We start from the raw sequence: 21,419 nt of genomic DNA, 5'->3' as shown, positions 1-21,419 counted from the left end.
TCATAATTATGAATGGAGGCAAGGTAAAATCACCCCATCAGTAAGTCTGTAAAAAGTTAATTTTTAAGACACATCAAGCTATACTTTATATATGTTAACATATAGATATACCTTGCATTTATATATTGACAGCATGGCATATTAAGTACTTATAGAGCATACATATACTAAGAGAGCAATTCAGTTTTAAGAGATCTGGCATCTAGCCCATGCTCAGCAACTTCTTAGCTTGAAGTTGGGGTGATTAAAAAAGGTTTGAGCCAAAAGGTGGCAGGATGGCTCACTAAAACAAACAAACAAACAAAAGTCTGAACTATTTAGGACTCAAGAATTACCCTTAGTCCCAACTCGGCCACTTGCTAGTTTTGTAAATTGGTTAATTCATTTACGTTTTGAGCTTCTGGTTTCTCACCCAAAAATAGGGACACTGACTTACTGACTTACACATATTTATGAGGCTCAAAATTGATGACATATGTAAACCTGTTTCCACACTGCAAAGTAAAATGAACACACATAGAATTATTTTTTTAAATAAATAAAGTAAAAATACTTGGTGTAGCTAAACAGATTATGAGGTGCGAAGCACTAACAAGGTGAAAGCAGGCATCCACACTTATTGACAAAGCTGATAAAATTCCACCAACTCCAAAAATTGATCTCACATCGCCTTTGTTTGCACTTTTCTTGTGACAATTATCTGACTTTGCTTTGCAATATTGTCACTTGTGTTCCTATAAATAAATTTCTTGAAAAGAAATTCAATCTTGGTAATCCCCTTAACACGTCGAACTACATGTTCAAAAGGCATGCTCAGAAAACTGTTAAATGGAACAATTATTAGTGTTAAACAATTTGATATCACTGTCCAAGTGAAACCAATAAGTTAAATGAGTATCAGTAACCACAAATTTGTATTAAAGCAGGGATTTTCAATCATAACTTTCCACTTCTAATTGCTTAGGGAGTTAAAACAAAAACAAAACAAACAAACACACCAACCCAAACATGTCAACTGATTTTTTAAAAAGAAAAGAAAAAAGTCATTCCAGGCCAATCAATTCATAGTCTGCAGGAATGAGAAACAAAGCACCCACATTAAAAGAGAAAAAGAAAAATATCTCCCAGTTAATTGTAACATGTGGAGAGATCAAAGAACCATTGATCTAGAGTCAGAATTTTAGTTCAATCCTTATTAGTGAAATTTTTGCATATCTAAATAATAACTTTATGTTAAATGTATAGAAATTCACTTGAATTCTGGTCATAATCTTGTTATCAAATAGAAAATGTTTTTGAAAAATACCAGGCCTGGTAGTAAGGAATTGAGAAAGCTAGCTTTCTTTAACATTTAGCAGTAAGTGAAGTATGATAGTTTCTAACTATGTCACCCAGATTTGTTTCAAATAATTTATGCACAGACATAAACAAGCCATTATTTAGTACAGTTAATAACCCATGACAAGTTTCCTTAAAATAAATGGGTTCTCGAAATTCAATTTTATTTATTAGCCAATTTGAATTTTTTTCCTAGGCATTTATCCATCAAACATGGCACTGTTATTGCACATGCATTATGCAACATGTCAAATTAAACCATTGTTGATAAAACAAACATTAGTTATTGAAATGATCCAAATGCCAGCTTGAAATGCTGTGTTGTAGCTAATAAATATGCCTAACTTCCAGTGCAGAAAGAGTGGCAAACACGATAATTTGATTTCTATGCCTGTATTTCATAAAAATCAAAACAAAAAAAAACCTCTCACAAAGAATAATAGTTTTGTCCTCTATTTAGTGTGAGGCATATGATGCGGGCACAAGTAACTGATAATGGTAACAGTATTATTAGTGATAATAACAAGTTTTCTCATTTTGTTTCTATATCCACACATTTATTAGCATCTTTAATCATGTGAAAGGACTTTGCAGTGCTCAACTTGATATTATTTCTAAGGCTCATATTTCCTAGGACAAGGTGGATGGCCTGAGATACAGATATTTAAATTCATTATTAACGAAGGGACCAAAACCCAATATTGGAATCACTTATGAAATAAAGAATGTGTGTGTTACATGTAAACTTATTGAACTCATGCTGATAAGCTTATGGAAGGCTCTGAGTTTGACCTTGATCCTACATTCTAGTAAGAAGTATTTGTTGAAATGGCTTTAAGACAATCTATGACAACCTGCCCAGGTCTTAATACAAGGTTCACCTCCATTCTCACCACACCCTCCATCCCCCAGTGGAATTTTTGATGAAAGAACTTTTAAGGGTATGTTAAAGAATCCACTAAACCAAACAATATTCTTCCCTTTTTTTAAAAAAAATTTTCAATTAATACGTGTATTTTAGATAGAAGCATGACTCGCATTCTACAAATTGCAAAAGGTAAGATTTAAGATATTAATTTTCACCTTTCAACTTTTTATAAAGCATACTTAAGGTGAGAAAATCCTTTAAAGAGAACAAATTGCAAAAGGTGAGATTTAAGATATTAATTTTCACCTTTCTCTCAACTTTTATAAAGCATACTTAAGGTGAAAAAATCCTTTAAAGAAATGAATATTTATTAAATAACTGATACAAATTAGGCATTTTACCTAATTTTTTCTCCCTCCCTCTCTTCCTACAAATGCATATCATGCTCCTGCTGGGAGACTGGCCATGCTCTGGGCATAGGAGATAGTGGACATTCCAGGCTTGGTTTCTGTCTTTGGGGGGCTTGCTCTTTCACCATGAAAACACATTTCCACAGGCATCTACAATTAAAAGAATATTTATAACAAGTGTGTGTAGGAGGAAGAGATGGCTACGGGTGCATATTCTAAAAACGTGTAATACAGACAGGGAAGGATCAGAATAGGCATCCTAAACAGAGTGATGTTTAACCCGAGATCATCAAAGTAAGTAATGTGTAGCTGTGCAAACCTTGAGGTGGGGGTGAGGGGAGGGGAGAGAGAGTCTCAGACACACGTAAAAACATTTGCAAAGGACTGAAACAAAGAGGGAGTGTGCCATGTTCTAGAAGTTAAAATACAGTTATTTGTAATGCTTCATGTCGGTAGCAGGGGTCCTCAACCTCTCAACCTTGGCATTACTGACATTTTGGGATGGATAATTCTTTGTTGTGCGTGGGGGGGATGTGGGATTGTCTTGTCCTGTGCATTATACCATGTTTGGTAGCATCCCTGACCTCTACTCACTATATGCCTGTATCACCCCTATTCCCAAGTTTTGACAAACAAAACTGACTCCATGCATTGCTCCCTGGGAGGCAAAACCACCCCAGCTGACAATCTGGTTTATAGGCAAGGGGCTTGAGAGTGGGGTAGATGTATATGTGTTAAAAGATGAGGCTGCAGAGATAAGCAAAGATGAATATGCTTCCACTTTATTTCCTTTCTGTCCTGCCACATTCAATCTGAAGCTATTTGCCAAGTCCTAGTTCACCACAATCCTCTCCTTCTCTTCCCTCTCAAGGTATAGGAAGGCTTACAGGATGGTATGACACTCCAAAAAGACAAAACACCCTTGTCCAAGTCAAAGAGGGGTGAGACAGGGAGGTACTAGGGCAGCTTTATATGTTGAGCAAGTAACATCCATACGGCAGAGTGACAGTAGTTTGAGGAAGTACACAGACATTAGGTTATAAAATAGCTTTGGTCACTTATTAAGAAGTTTGAATTTTATCCAGAAGTTTGCAGAACTCTATTGAGAATTTGTAAACAGACTTTCTCTTTAAGGAGAATCACTCTGACAGCTATATGGGTTTGTAAGGAATTTGATGGAGCAGGAAATAGCTGGAAGCGAGAAAACCAATTAGAAGAATAGTTTTACAATCTTAGTGAGAAATGTTTAGGGCCACTGATGAGCTGCCCAGGAATGAGAACAGATGTGAAATACTTTTAATAGATAGCATCAGTATTTGTTCATCACAAATGTGTTATATGTGGCGAGGAAGGGGGAGATGTCAAGATGACTTCCAACCTTACCTGTTGATAAGTGATGTACTTCGCTGATTCTGGGAAATAAGTTCTGTGAATGTTAAAAGCTCAAGAAATGTTCTATAATGTGGTAGACAGAAGTTAAGGTAACAAAGATCATACAATCATGTACTCCTGGGACAAAGTGTGAATCAGAAAGAAACAGTTTAGTGGGGTCGTGCCTTCTTTGAATAGTGCACACCCATAAAAATACATTTTAACCTCAAAAATTACTATTTTAGTACAATTATGGAATAAACCCTCATGAAAAATGGTTATTTTAATGTCAAATATTATTTTGAACTTTGTAAAACAAACAATTAGCATAGTAAATATTTGAAAGTGCAAAGGAGAGTAAATTCACAGAACTTCTAAATTATCAATGATTTACTTGGTTTCTAATCATACTTCAATGGTGCTACATTTATTCCATATTCTGGTTCACATGGAAAATCAGGGAGAATATATTTATATTGAAGAGAGGTAAGTATGTTCAATATACATCACAATAATTCTTATTGAAAATTAATATTTATTTATTCTCTAATATATGAGTGGGCCCAGTGTAACAAAATGGGTACTTTTCAAAAATAGAAGATACTATAACATGAAATTTGAGATTAAGCATGGCTTAATTTCCTGATTGCTCTCTTCCCTGCCTCCTTTATATATCTCTATCCACCTTTGTAATTTTTTTATTTAAACAAGAAACAAACAAGTAAAAGAAGAGAGGCATTAAGACACAGGTGCAGAGACAAAATCAAGAAGTTAATATTACTATAACAGTACAAGGAGCCACTATTGTTTTCCCTAAGGTATGTCAGACTTTATTTTAGATAATGTGCCACATGAGACATATCTCTCAGGTCCCCAGAGACTTTTGAAATAATTACATTTAGGATGCCCTTCTTTATCAAGAGGCTGAAGATGCTATCAATCTAGTTCCATTCCGCAGAGCTTACAAACCTTCAGTGGAATCTCAGATGTTTTATAGCAAATATCTTGGAGAAAACACACAGCATAAAAATGTTTCCCCATTAATCTTTGGAGGGTTTCATTTTGGTTTTATCATAGCTCTTGTGATGATATTACGCTATGTTTATTGTTTGCATTGTAGGTTCTAAAAACTGATCCACAGTGTTGCAGGGGATGTGGTAGTTCTATAGATTTAGGGCAAAATTAGGTGATACAACAATGTAGCTAATCCGGTTTATATACAGAGGAAAAAGATTACCCTTTTTTCTTTATTAAAATTCAAGAAATCCTTTTATTTCTCTAGTAGAATGGACTTCCTTCATTTCCAGGAAACTTTTATTCTGCCACAAAGCACAAAATTTATAGACCATACATACAGTACATCTTAGTGATTAGATGACTGTGTTGGAAAGAATCTTAGAAGACATCTAGTCTAGCCTCTCTCCAAATAATGAGGTCCTGCCCTCAAGTATCCTTGAAAGACAATGATCCTATTTACACAAAGCCTCCATTCTAATCTGTTCTCCTGCCAGACAGTCCTAATTAAGGTAATTCCTGGTAGTGAATGAAACTGAAGCTTCCAGCTTATATTTTTTACCTAATAAGAAGGGGGGAAAAACTACTTCCACATGAATACGAAAGCCTTTTAAATATCTGAGGATAACTAGTATATCTCCCACTTTTCTTTAATTCTCTTTGCCAAATATTTCCAATTTTCTCAGCAGTTTCTGTGATTTACCAACTTCCCATGATCCCTGTTTCCCTTCTCTGGGCAATCTATTATTTCAGTCTTACCCTTAATGTGTGATTCTCTGATCTGCACACCAGACTCTCCTATGGAAAAAGTTTGCATATTAGAATATGCAAAGTATACTATTAATTCATGCACAACTTGTATACAACTAGAAATTCTAGGGCTTTTCACATAATTAGTTAATTGCTTTTAACACTTTCATAAAAGGGTTTAAACTTTTTTCCAGCTCAGTTTCATCTCAGTTTGGAGGCTTAATTCCATTTACGAAGGTTATTTAAAATACAGTTAGAAAAGCTATGAGAACCATGAAACCCTAGATTTGATCCCTAACTCAGAGTTAGGGTTCATGCTCTAAGAATTTGGTTTATTCTATACATTTGATCTACATAGTCATTGTCCTCATCTGAAACTTTGATAAGCATGCTAAAGACAAAAATAGATACTTGCACAAGTTTTGTACAAATATTTTAGAAAGATTAGGTCTGTTATTAAAAATGCTTAGTATGGTCATTTAAGTTTTAAATACACTCAAATATTTTGATAAGTCTATATATGTCCGTATTATTTGAAAGCTTGCAATGTGATTTGTAGAATGCCTTGCCAAAGTACAGCTGTACATATACATGAAATTACACTGATTTGCTATCTTTGGAAATCTTGTCAGTTTGACATAGCATGTTTTTCCAAAACCTCTGCTGGCTTCTTCTGTTCAACTTTTGCTTGTATGAATGTACAAGCTATCTATTTGATCATTTATATTTTTTCTAGAGAATTAAGGCTGAGCTTCCTGGTCTATGGCTTTCAAAATATAATGCCACTTCATCAGCAAGCAGGCCAATTCTTTAAGTACACAGTGCTGTGCTAACTGTATACTTTTAGTAAACTGGATGGGCAAAGTCGAGATTCCCATAAACATGCTCCTCCCTGTGAAGGCACTGAAACAAGTCAGCATTTGGGCAGCGTGACCTCAGTAAAGATGAACTGAAGTAGGCTGGTCCACATTCAATTATTAAAATGTTTCTTTAAAATCAATGTTTAGTATAAAATTAAATGTATCACATTTTATTCTAAAAGGAATTGATATCCAAAGATAGTTACACAGGTCACCACTTGGGAGACTTGACTATAATTTATTCATTGAGCATTAAGGTATAATGTTTAATAAAAAGAAAGCCTTGATTAGCTACATTATGTTACTTGTAAAGCACTGTTATACACATAACTACTGTTTAAGTTCAAAATTATGTCTCTTTGCCTTTATTCAAAATGTCTTTATTTGTGCTACAGTAATACAGCCATTTCTTTCTGCCCTATCTTCCTCACCCTCAATAGTCACACCAATGAGCTGCTGATTTAGCTAATACTTTTACAAAATAGCAAGTGAGTTTAGGTAGATGAAATGAACCACACAACTTACTGTAGCATCTGCTTGTAGAATCAATCTATTATTAAACAATGGCCCCTTACACAGGCAATCAATTTTATTTTAGTGCTGATTGATGTCTAAATATTGAAGGCCAGTTTCACTTTCTTCTTTTTATTTTTGGAAACAACTGTTAATTGTTATCTAGGCTAACTTTTAATGTAATGTATAAAGGCTCTAAGACATGCCGGTTTTGTCCCTATTTAATTTGAACAGAAACTATGAGACATTCAGATTGTATAGAAAGTTGCCTGCTAGGTGTGCCAGTGACCACCCATACTGGAGTCATACCGATGGGGCCCCTTTTCCTCTCTAGACGTGCAATTCCAGACAAATAAGGAAGCTTACATGTTATGAAGCAAGCACCACTCACATGGGTCACCTGAATTCATTCAAAGGAGCAGACTGAGTGCCTCCATAAACAGCACTCACAGCCAAGATTAAAGAGGGTAAAGGGGGTCAAATACATGGTGATGGAAGGAGAACTGATTTGGGGTGGTAAACACACAATGTGATGTATAGATGATGTACTACAGAATTGTACACCTGAAATCTATGTAATTTAACCAACAATTATCACCCCAATAAATTTAAAAAAAACCACATTTGTAGAAGAAACGGCTGGGCATTTTTATTTTACCTCATTTAATCTTTAGAGTTGAAAATCCAATGTCCAAGTAATGTTTAGTTTAGAAACTTAATAAGTACAACTCTTTAGCCTAAAATAATTTTATTTTGATTTTTTGCTTAATTATCTTTTTTAATTTTTCAAAAATTGGGTAAATATTTGTACAGCTAAAAAGAAATTTACATAGTTGTGCTCTTACATTTTTAACAGAGAATGAATGATTTTCTGATGATCTGTAAAACATTTCCTTTGGTAAATTAAAGTATTTAAAGAGTGGATTAGGCAGAAAATAGGAGGAAGAAATATAAAAAAATGTCCTTTTAACTTGCAACATTAGCCTTATGTTCTCATTTTGGAATAAATGAAGAATGTAATATGAGACAGCATATTTTGGTGAACCATTTAAAAATTATTAATATAGGATGATATTTTAAACTATATTTCTTTTTACATAGATCAGATGGATAAGCCTTGCAGGTAAAGAGTAATTCAAGGTTGTGAGTCATTTTTGGTTGCCTTTAAACTGTTTAAAGTGTCTAATGAAATTAGAGAATTTTCTGTAGTTGTGTTCCAGTAGCTCGGGACTTTCTTGATTGGTATTGCTTGGTCATAGAGAATAAAGTATTTTGAAAGATTATGGAATACTAATTGACAAAATAAAATTTTAAGAACTAAGAATTATTAAATCACCATTTCATTGTAGACATTGTAATTCACAATTTTTACCCCATCGTGATATTATTAGATTCATTCAATTTTTTATCAACAACTACAAGTACAAACAAAACTTCACAATTTAAAAAACCCAAATGATTAAAATGTTTGCCATTATTTTTTATTGAAACAAGTATAGATTCATATGTGCTTGTAAGAAATAATACAGAGAGATCCACCCAGTTTCCCCAGATGGTAACATTCTATAAAACTATCATCCAAAATCACAGCCAGGATATTGACATTGATATAATCCACTTATGTGATCCAGATTTTCCCAGGTTTACCTGTATTCATTTGTGTTGTGGTGTGTGTGTGTGTGTGTGTGTGTGTGTGTGTGTATTTAGCTCCATACAATTTATCACATGTGAAGCCACTGCCACATACAACAGTTCAATTTTCACAAGAGTCCCTTGAATTGTCCATTATAACTATACCCACCTCACTCTTGCCCTCTCTCCCCATCCCTAATTACTGGCAACCACTGATCTGTTCCTCATTTCTAACATTTTCACATTTGAAATAAGTTATATAGATGGAATTATACAGTATGCATCCTTTTGGGATTGGCTTTTTTTTACTCAATGTAATTCCTAGGAAATGCATTCAAGACATTGCATCTATAAATAATCCGTTCCTAATAAAGGAATACAGTAAAGTTGCTGGCTACAAAATCAACATACAAAAGTCCATCGCATTCCTATTATACTAACAATGATACCTCAGAAAAAGGAATTTAAAAAAATTCATTTTGCAATTGCAACAAAAATAATAAAATACCTAGGAATAAACTTAACCAAGGATGTCAAAGACCTATACACTGAAAACTATAAGATATTCTTAAAAGAAATTGAAGACACAAAGTAATGGAAAGACATTCCGTGTTCAATGATTGGAAGAATCAACATAGTTCAAATGGCCATATTACCCAAAGCAATGTAGAGAGTTAATGCAATCCCCATCAAAATCCCAATATAACAAAAAATCATCAGATTTATATGAAGCCACAAAAGACCCCAAATAACCAAAACAATCCTAAGAAAAAAGAACAATGCTGGAGGTATTACATTTCCTGACATCAGCTTGTACTACAGGGCAACAATAGTCAAAACAGTATGGTACTGGCAGAAAAAGAGACACACTGACCAATGGTATAGAATCGTGGACCCAGAAATAAATATGGACAGATGACTTTTGACAAAGAAGCCAAAAACATACAATGGAGAAAAGACAGCCTCTTCAATAAATGGTGCTGGGAGAATTGGAAAACCACAAGCAAAAAAATGAAATTAGACTGCTATCTGTCACCATGTACCAAAATTAACTCAAAATGGACCAAAGACCTAAACATAAGACCTGAAACAACAAACTGCATAGAAGGCATACATACTAAATGTATGGACCTTGAGTTCAAAGAGAATTTTATAAATTTGTCTTCAAAGGCAAGGGAAGTAAAAGCTAAAATAAATGAATGGGACTATATCAAACTAAAAAGCTTCTGCACAGCAAAAGAAAACATCCACAAAATAAAAAGGCAACCAACTGAATGGGAGAAGATTTTTGCAAACAATGCCTCTGATAATGGGCTAATATCCAAAATATAAAAGGTACTTATACAACTCAACAACAACAACAAAAAATAATCCAATTAAAAAATGGGCAGAGGACCTGAATAGACATTTCTCCAAAGAGGACATACAAATGGCCAATAGACTTGTGAAAAAATGCTCAACATCACTAATCATCAGAGAAAGGCAAATAAAAACGACAATGAGATATCACCTCACACCAGTTAGAATGGTTATCATCAATAAAACAAATAATAACAAGTGTTGGAGAGTCTGTGGAGAAAAAGGAACCCTCATATACTGTTGGTGGGAATGCAGATTGGTGCAGCCGCTATGAAAGGCAGTGTGGAAGTTCCTCAAAAAATGAAGAATAGAATTACCATATGACCCAGCAATCCTCTCTTGGGTATCTACCAAAAAATATGAAAACATTTATCCATGAAGATGTATGTACTCCAGCTGATCATTGAAGCTTTATTTACAGTGGCCAAGACATGGAAACACCAAAATGTCCTTCGATAGATGATTGGATAAAGAAGATGTGGTACATATATACAATGGAATGTTACACAGCCTTAAGAAAAGATGAAATTCTGTCATTTGTGACAACATGGATGGATCTTGAGATTATAATGTTAAGCAAAATAAGTTAGACAGAAAAAGTCGAGAACCATATGATTTCACTGATATGTGGGATATAAAACTGAAAACAACAAAGGAACAAGACAAACAAATGAAGAAACAAAAACTCATAGACAACAGTTTAGTGGTTACCAGAGGGTAAGGGAGGAGGGCAGTGGTAGATGAGGGTAAAGGGGATCAAATGTATGTTGATGGAAAGACAACTGACTCTGGGTGATGAACACACAATGTGATATATAGATGATGTATTACGGAATTGTACACCTTAAATCTATGTAACTTTGCTAACAATTGTCACCCCAGTCAACTTTAATTTAAAAAAATAATAATCTGTTCCTTTTTATTGCTAAGTAATATTTAATGGTAGGTGTGTACAAGTTAACCATTCACTCATTGAAGTATATCTAGGGTAGCTTTTGGCTATTATGAATAAAGCTATTATAAATACTCCTATGCAAGTTTTTATGTGAATATAAGTTTTTATTTCTCTGAGACAAGTGCTCAAGACTAAAATTGTTTGATCATAAGGTAATTGCATATTTACATTTATAAAAAACTGCCAAATTGTCTTGAAGAGTAGCTGTACCATTTTTACATTTTCAAAGCAAAGCAGTGTGATTCAGTTTCCCCACATCCTTCCAAGAACTTAGCATTTTCTATTCTTAATTTTAGCTGTTATGATAGATGAGTAGTGACACCTCATTGTGATATTAAGTTGCATATCTCTGATGACTAAGGATGTTGAATATCTTTCCATGTGCTTCTTCCTCATTTGTATATCTTCTTCCCTGAAGTGTCTGCTCATGGTTTTTGCCAATTTTATGATAGGACCATTTTTTTTTTTACTGTTGATTTTTGAAAGTTTATGTATTCTAGATACTAGTCCTTTCTTGGATATGTGGCTTGCAAATATTTTCTCCCAGCCTGTAGCTTTTCTTCTTATTCTCTTCAAATGGACTTTTACAGAGCAAAAGTTTAAGGGTCAGTGTGGTCCAATTTATTATTTTCCTTTTATGGGTTTTTTTTTTGGTTTTAATTCTAAAAAATCCTTGACTATCCTAGGTCTTGAAAATGTTCTCCTTCTTTAAATAAAATTTAATAGTTTTACATTTTTCCATAAAACCTTGATCCATTTTGACTCACTGTTCATATCAGGTATGAGATTTAGATCGGATTTTTTTTTCCCTGTGGATGTCCAATTACTCCAGTGCCATTTGCTGAGTGGCTATGATGTTTCAATATAAACATTAGTATAAATATTTATGGCACTGATGATAGTACAGATAAAGTCACTACCAAATTGATGAAAGGCTTTAAATACTTTTGCTATATTTTTATTCAGAATTATTATTTTTATAGGATATGCCAATCAAGCCAAAAACAGAGCTTTGCCATTACACAGTATTTGGCATTATGATGGTAGCTTTTAAAACTAATGTCTCCTATATTATCTTTATTAATGAGCCATCACAGTGAATAGGTGAACAGATTGTATCTTCTTTTTAAGAAAGTAAAGCATTTGATCCAGGAGGGCTAAGGGACAGAACTCGGTCCTCCAAAGCGGAATGTGGGCCTGACCACATTTTGTTGATTGTCTAATACTTTAAATCAAGCTCCAGTAAGAGTGAGAGGACATTTGTTCTGAGGGCCATCTGTGTTTCCTCAGCTTGGGATTTCTACCTGCCTTTTACAAACGATGAAGCCAGGACTCAGAGACACTTGTCTGATCAGTAAACGTCAGAGCCCGTTCTCTCTGCTGCCAAATCCCTCCCATCTTTTCCCTGCTCAAAGTGCCTCACGTTGGATTCTTGAATGTCTTTCCTAGTTTCTAGATATGATGCTCTTTGTCAGTAGTCTAACTATATTCTTTAACATATTTTCTTTCTTATTAATTATGAGGATACTGGTACCATTGAGTATAATTACACAATAACACTCTAAGCATTGCCCCATTTTAATTTATTTTTTCCCAAGATTATTGATAATGGAACACTCCATAAGGATATTAAAATTCTATGATTCTAAAAGAGAGCAATTAAAAGCAAATGCACGTTTTTGCACTTATTCTCAGGCGTATAGTTGTGCTCTCCATAGAAATACTCATTAGAACAGGGCCTTACTGTGCTCTCCTTTTAATCTTGAAGTGATACATCTTTTATTCCTAACACAATTCCAAAAACTAAACATTCTCTGCCAGAGCCGATGGGTTGGCTCTGAAAGCAGGCTGTGTGTATCTGACAGCAGTCAGGATGTTACTGCAGATTACCAACCTGAGGTGTTGCCTCATAATTACAGAGCACAGTTAGTGCCTTTGCAGTTTTGTGCATTAAACATTCACACATGAATGAAATATGTGGCTCAGAGACATGCTGTGGACGTGTTGTTACTGAATCACCAAATGTCAAATGGTTTGTCCAAATTTGGAGGATACAGCTTGCTAAGATACAGGTGTCATCTGTTCCTTTGGGCACCTTTACGCCACTAGTGCCCAAGACCTGCACCAACATTCTATTTTGACTGACAGAATTCCTGCATTCATAAAGAGGCAAAAAGAATTTTACAAGGATTCATCTATCAGTGGTCTTTGCTTTTATATATGATACCTGATTTTTATTTAACTTAACATCCTTATCATTCCATATATAATCTGTAAATGAAGTCCAAGTTTAAATTATTCATTTTGTGGAACATCTAGTAATCAACACATTACATAATTTATACCCTCACTACATGTTGCCACGGAATGATCTGATCTTTACTATTGTCAGCTCCCTCATACTAGAAAACACACAGAGGTTGGCGACATATAGGTATGAATGTAAATCTTGCAAGGGATACTACAACTTTATGAATTACATGACTCAAATATACTTTCTCTGAAAATGTTATATTTGCACAAAGGAAAATGTAATGATGGGCATAATAAATAATTCTCATTTTATATGAACATATTGCATTCTCAATCCTTTTCCAGTTTGTATGTATTCCCCAAAGCTTTTTCTACCTATATATAGGTATGTAACTATAGATTGTCCTCACATAAGTGTATATTATTATAATTATTATTATTTTGTGACTGTGTTTCATTGAAAATCAACTTGGCCTCTTCTTACCTATGATACCACACCAGTAACCCAGGCTCTCTGAGTTTTTCATTTATAAAAGTGAGTGGGTAATAGCTATAGCAAAGCAAAGTTTAAATATCATTATTCACTCAGCAAGTAACTAAAATTTACTTACGCATTCATTCATTGAATTCCAGCTGTGGACTAACTGTTCTGCTCTCATAATCTTTACATTCTAAAGGGTGCAGAAGCGGGTAAGAAAAAAAATTACCAAATAAACCAATAATAACTAAAAATAAAAGAAAAGTGAAATAAGGGATAGAAAATGACCAAGGGAATGGTCGATAATAGTATTTTGGAAACAGCCTTTGAGGAATTATATTAAATATGGGAATATAAGAATTTAGGAACAGGGCCAAGTATGTATTTATCACTGCATTAGTATTTGTTTCTTCCCGTCTTATTTTGCTCTTTCATTTTCCATCCTTATGACCCAGAATGGTGATGAGAGTTTAAATCTAAAGGATCACATCATTTCATCATCAATTCTAAACTTTCTCCTGTGATTTGCTTCAAATCCATACTTTTCGGGAATGAGAACAACGAACTAAATAGAGAGAAAACATATTAGGATCTGATCCTGTTTTCAACTTGATCTGCAATCTTAGAAAAAGAGTCTCTTAATTTCTCAGTTTATTCTGAAAAAGGAGAGCTAGAGGTTCTTAAGTATTTTTATACTGGATGGTCTTAAGTAGTCTCCTTATTCTAACCTTAAATGATTCAATGGGATAAAACTATGTATTGCTTTACTATAAGATTTCTGATAAAATGTTTAGAACACTCTTTATTCTCTGATAACATATTACTTTCTTAACAATATTTGTATTAATTCTTCTCTTTCCATGCTTTCTAAAAAATTGTTTTTTTATGAAAAATGAGGAAGCTTAATCTCTGAGCTCTATTCTTTTTATTTTTATGCATTTTAAAAATTGTAATAGTGGCTACCATATGCTTGCTTTTAAAAGTGATTTGAAATATCTGGTAAAATATCTTCAGAAAATATAAAAAGTAAACATTAAGCTGCATAAATATAAGAATATTAAAAGAGAATGACTCAACTACATTTTTAAGTTCCCTAATTCATGTTTACTTCTTTAAATATTTCTATATAGCATTATTTATGAAAGAATACCAAATAATTAAGCACCCTCATTCATCATACTGTCTAAATAACTGTTTTAAATCTGAAAAAATTTGATGAAACCAGTTAATTTCTGGAAACCATTAGTAAGCTGACATTAGTAAGCAACTTCTTGCCATATATAATTTTCATATTAGTCTCTTCAATTTCAAGGTGATTAACAATAAATTCAACTGTCTGATTAGATTGTTTAATATGAAAAAATCATCTTCCAGTTTCTTGGCACCTTAAATCCAGCTATTTCAGAAGTGCCATGGGATCTGAACTGATGGCCTCATTTTTTAGGCATTCTTGGAATATTCTCGTGTCCTTCAGGTCATTATTCAATCTCAATCTATTAATGATTAAAACCATCAGCTTTGGAAAGAAAGCTCGAATTAAGAACATTCCTAATGTCACTCATAAAAAAATAAAAGATATTGTTCAGTTGGATGATTAGCTGCTATAAACTAGCCATGGTTCTGTTTTATAAAAAGTGGAGAACTGTATTATTTATGTGTGTTTTCAGCATCTAGCAGTAAATGGCACATGGTAGTTTCATAATAAATGTGTTTTGAATTACGATCAGCTGTTTTATTAGTTGAGTTTATTGCTTATAATTATTAGTGATTGTGATATATGTGTAAACTAGATTCTTATCAAAACAGTCACTGTGTGTTTGCTAGTTCATTTACAATGCTTGGAATAAAAACTGGTATAAGACATCCTTCAATAACTATTTGTTGATAGTGAACGTATATAAGGTAGTTTCAATCTTTTTTTTTTTTCCTTCTTGGCTGAGAGCCAAGAAGAAAATGTGGATCTCCATGCTATAACCACAAGCAACTGAATTATGACAACTACTTGAATGACCTTAGAAGTGAAATCTCTCCCAGAATCTTCAGAATAAATCTCTGCCTAGCAAACATTTTGAGTGTGAGAGCTTGAGTAGAAATGCCTATAAACCTGCACTTGGACTTTTAACCTACAGAATAATGAGGTAATGAATTGGTGCTATTTTAAGCCCCTGATTTTGTGGTAATTTGTGATGCAGTGATAGGAAACTAAGAGGGTTTAAATGGAGAGACATTTTTTGGTATTCTGATAAAATTTTTTGATGTCATATTGATCTTGTTTATATCTCACAGTTATTATTTGAGAATTACATTTGATCTCTAAAATCATGTGAAATTGCCTTTAACAAATCTTTAATATGAATAGGATAGCTAATATACATGAATGAAATGTTTTTGTTACTCTTTCTAGAAATGTGCTGCCTTGAGTTTCCTTGTAGCATTGGTTAAAAAGTGCAAGTCAGCTGTACTGGTAATACAACCCTAAACTAGTGTGTCCTCACATCTTATTCATCACTTGAAGGACATATTTTTTATTCCATCTTGCAAAGCAGGTATTAATTTAATGTAGGAGAAGTAACAGAAGGAAAATTATTTAGAACATCCAGGCACTTTCAGGTTTTTGTTTAAAGAAATATTCTCATTCAGTTTTATTCTAGTCCTTAAAAATGTGACATCTTCCTATAAAAAAATATTTATGGCATGCTCTAATCCATTAATTGTTACTGCTTTCTCCATGTATAAATGCAAATAGAACACCAATATAGCTGAGTATCAAGCTCTGTATAATATGATTTGGATTGCCAAATACTTATATAATATGACCTGCCATTTTGATTAATACAATGAATTCCAAAACACTTTCAATTTCCAAAACACGTTCATGAAGAGAGTCACAGGTACAGCGCTAAAACAGTAAAAATAAACTTGAAGTAAAATTACATTACAACATAGTTCTTAAACATTTTTCTACATTTGGTTAGGTAAAATATTCTGAACTATTTTGCCTGATAAACGCCGAAAAAAATGCACAATGTTTATCTTATCTCTGAAACAAGTAAATTGATAGCTTGATTCTCAAAAGGAAAACAAAACAGATAGTTGAAATACAAGTCTTACTCTATGACATGAGTTGTTAACTTCAGGTCCACACACATCTAAGATTTGCAGCTAGAAATCAGAAGGATTGTGATATTGGACAGGGGAAGAAATCATCCTTATTTTCACTAACCTTTGTAAAGGTAGACAACATGCTATAGAACTATTAGGAGTATCTATGGCTGAGATATCAGATATTTTCCTATTATATTACAATCATTGCAAATATCTCAACCTATCCTTTCTGATCACCATTATTTTGAAATTTGCTAGTCATTTGTCCTACCACTAAATCTTGGCATTTAATATATTGATAACAAATTCCATGTACATGACACCACATAATCATATAATAATTTGATAACTATATTTCAATAAAATTTGTGCCTGAAGGTATTTGATTACATATATTTTCAAACAGCATTTTTGACAAGGTGTCTTATAAATTCTACAATATTTCTAAAGTGGTTGATGGCCCACACTCATAAAAACTAAACTCCTTGGGTATTTATCCAAAGGAAACAAAAATATAATACTAACTCAAAATGATATATGTCCCCCCTCACACACACTGTATTCATTGCAGCATTATTTACAATAGCCCAGACATGGAAGCAAACTAAGTGTCATCAACAGATGAACAGATAAAGAAAATGCAATACATACACATATGCAATGGAATATTATTCAGCCACTAAAAAGAAGGAAATTTTGTCATTTGTGACAACATGGATGGACCTAGAGGGTATTATGCTAAGCAAAATAAGTAAAACAGAGAAAGACAACTACCATAATGATGTCACTTATACGTGGAATCTGAAACAAAAACATAACTTTGAACTCATACATACAGAGAAGAGATTGGTAATTGCCAGAGATGGGGGTTAGGGGGTTGGAGGAGTGGGTAAAATGGGTAAAGGGATCAGAAGGTATAAACACCAGTTATAAAATAAATAAGTTCTGGGAATATAATGTATAGCATTGTAACTATAGCTAATAACACTGTATTGCATATTTGAAAGTTGCTCGGATGGTAGATTTTAAAAGTTATTACCCACAAAAAATTGCAACTATGCATGGTGATGGATGTTAACTAGGCTTACTGTGGTGATTCTTTAGCAATATATAAAAATATTGAATCATTATGGTGTACACTTGGAACTAATATGATAATACGTCCATCATAGCTCAAAACAAAAAGCAAATTAACATTATTTATTCTATGCTTTTTCCCCTTGGATTACCATAATTATGCTATTTTTGATGGAATCCTGAAAAGATTTCTACAAAACTCACCAAAATAGATTTCCCTTTAGCAGGTAAATAAATATGATACAGACTTCCATTCTCAAAAGTTGAAGTTCTTTTTGGAATCAACTCAAACATTTTACCCTGTCATCTAGTTGATGTGTTGCTGTCTGAAATGTTGATTGATGGCTGACAGCATTGATGTCATAAATTATGCATGCCAATTTAGTGAACACAATTAAACTGAGGCAGTATGGGTAATTTAAATAATTACATGTATAAATAGTATTATTAGTCTTGTCAAAATCTGTACCTAAACTAAATGTCAGCATTTAGTATCAACAAAGAATATTAAAGATTCAGAGTTTTGAATTATTATGGTTGTGAGATTGATTTCAAGTTCAATTAAAATAACATTAGCATACATTTGTCTGACAACTTTTGTTTTTGACTTTTATCTGAAGTTTGAATAAGAATATAAACTCTAAAATTTTGGTTATTTCTCTTAAGTTTAATAGCACATACAAGGTAAAAAGAGCCATTTATAAAACATGGGAGAATTTTTTAGCCAGATTAATATTTCTTCCCTCAAATATTTCACAAGTACATTTTTAAAGAAACTTCTGGATGGAGGTTATCATTGTGATCAGCAGTGACTGATGTGTTTCAGTTTTTGGGCTAAAACTCTGTGTGGATAGAATGTGTTCATTGGATTTTGGATTTAATAGTGATTTGGATTTAACACTGAAGAGTTACCCAATGAATAGAATATTCTTAAAGATTATTGTAGCATTTCCATAACTAGACAGTTAAAGAAAATGGCTTAAAGACTTTAGACAGTATTATAGTTTAGCTCTATCTAAGGATATAATAAATTCTTCCATTTTAATATTATGCTATTCTCCTATTTGAGATGTGTGTAGAAGTCATTGTTTAAGAGGCTGCTGTGTGCATCTCTATTTATGTGCTGCAGTTCTCCAAAGTCCTTAGAACAAGATTGCTAGATGGACCTTAGACTATCTGTTCAAAACAGACTATTGTAATGTTTAAAAAATATGTTAATTACTAAATGTTAGAAACTGACCTCAGATCATTTGGAACTCCAATATCCATTTGTTTTACTCATTCGTTCTGATGAATATCTCTTACATTCTAAGAGACATTATGTATTCACTTGGGTAAAATAAAATTCACTTTCAAATTAGGCAACTTAGTAATAATATTTTATTAGCAATTTTAATCCATTTAATCGCTACTTACAGAATGCCAAGTATATCTTCAACTCAAGTATATAGAAAATGCCTCTGTGCAAGATATTTTGATCTTAAAGAATATGTAACATTTTCCAAAGTATTTTTGCATTTTTTAATCAGAAAATCAATATGAAAAATTCCCTTGTTAAGTGATATTCTTTTTGCCATGCCTTTTAATAAAGAAGTTTTAAAATTTTAATTTTAAAGTAAAAATTATCAAATCAGCCATGAACTTATTATTGCCTAATATATCCTCTACTTTAAATAAGTATTCTGATGAGAACATTAATATTCTGAATCACACTGAACAAGTTAGAAGACTATTTAAAATGCAGAAATAAATACATTAAATGGGAATTTATTAGATTCTTCCCTTAGTCCCGACTCTGAATTATACTCATCAGGGATTTTCTACCAAGCTGGTAATTATACCTACCCATGACACAGTCACATACTGTTGCAAACTTGCATATAGTTAAGTTTCCAAATGAGTGATACAGATAGAAAATTATATAGGCTCATGAGAAGAGAATGGTCAAATGTAATTTAGAAACAAGGTTGACCTTGCAGATGGGTAAATATTAAAGGAAGAAAAAAGAGTCTTTTTGTATCCAATATCCATGCATGATTACACACACACATACACACACACACACACACACACACACACACACACTCACTCACACAAACACACATACACTTTAGTATTTTGGAGCATTTGAAATTTTGTAAATTAAAATATACCGTAAGTAATCAATTCAACAACTCTGTGAAGTAAATAGTCTCAGCCATCTCCATTCAGTAACTAAATGGGCTAAGACATGGAATTAGGTGGAACTGCCGAGGGCAACTGAGAAGGGAAGGGTGACTCTCCCCACCATGTGCCCTATGCTCTGTCCACCATACAACACCAGAGGAAATATGGAAAGGAGGGACATGTAAAGACTACACAAAATCAAAACTATGTCTTATATGGATGACTTGGAGAAAAATATTTTGTGACATTGAAAGAATTCATTAAGATTTTTTTTTAAAATTTATTTATTCAATTGGGTAACTACCGTGTGGCAGCCCATGTATTAGGAATACAGCAGTAAATTGAAAAGTCAAGGAAAGTCTCTAATATCATAAGGCTTACCTTAAGTGGAGAAACACAAAAAGGTAAAGAAATAAAGAATATGGTTTCACATAATAATAGTTGCTATGAAATGGGTACAGGGCTCAGGGGAAACCATTTTATACAGAGGTAATTAGCGTAATAATGATAAAAGCTTACAGAAGTCCATCCACCACCCTTCCATGTTTGGCAGCAGATGTAGAAGCAATAGTATCAAATATTTGGGTTCAGCAATTTAAAAAGAAGCAGACTTCTGGTTCTACAAAACCATAATTCTCATCCAAACAAAGACTCTTGAAGCCATATGTGTGTCCCTCCACCATCTGAGCACTAGCCTCTGAGTTCATCTTCCCAGCTGTTCTCTGGGGACACTGTCATTTTGTCAAAGCCTCTACAACCTGGGACCATTTTCTTGCATCTGTAAATGGTGCTCCTATCTTAGTAAGTGTACTTTTAGCTCAAAGTAAAATATCTTTTCATAGTCCATGAAAAATGCTTACAATTTTCCTTTCAAGCAAATGCATGAGAGGAAATGATGTGGCTTAAAACAGTGACACCCAATATGGTAGCTACTAGCCACACATAGCTACTGAGCATTGAATTGTGGCTAGTTTGAATTGAGAAATGCTGCCAGTGCAGAATACACACTGCAATTTTCAGACTTTGAAAACCTGGTGTCAAATAAGATCTTAATTAACTTGTTTCTGCTCTTTTTTCAATATTACTATAATATATTTAAAGTTATGTATGTGACTCACACTACAATTCTACTGGATAACACTGGTTTAGAGGGAATGAACTCAAAGACTAGGAACTACGCTTAATTTCTAATAACCCAGGCCATGGGTCTAAATCCAGAAAGATAATTTCAACAAGTCAATTCAATCTAGGCCATTGAAAATTAAAGAAA

At 33.3% G+C, this 21,419-nt stretch overlaps 1 protein-coding gene across 10 annotated transcripts in view; it reads right to left on the bottom strand.

The window, feature by feature from the left end:
* The window catches only part of ROBO2 (roundabout guidance receptor 2), a 1,367,338-nt gene that overhangs the window by 1,087,835 nt on the left and 258,084 nt on the right, over positions 1-21,419 (bottom strand). The gene's annotated exons all lie outside the window — the stretch shown is intronic.

Source organism: Hipposideros armiger, unplaced genomic scaffold (assembly GCF_001890085.2).
Source record: "Hipposideros armiger isolate ML-2016 unplaced genomic scaffold, ASM189008v1 scaffold_308, whole genome shotgun sequence".
NCBI classification, from domain to species: domain Eukaryota; kingdom Metazoa; phylum Chordata; class Mammalia; order Chiroptera; family Hipposideridae; genus Hipposideros; species Hipposideros armiger.
This window is presented reverse-complemented; position numbering and strand designations above follow the sequence as displayed.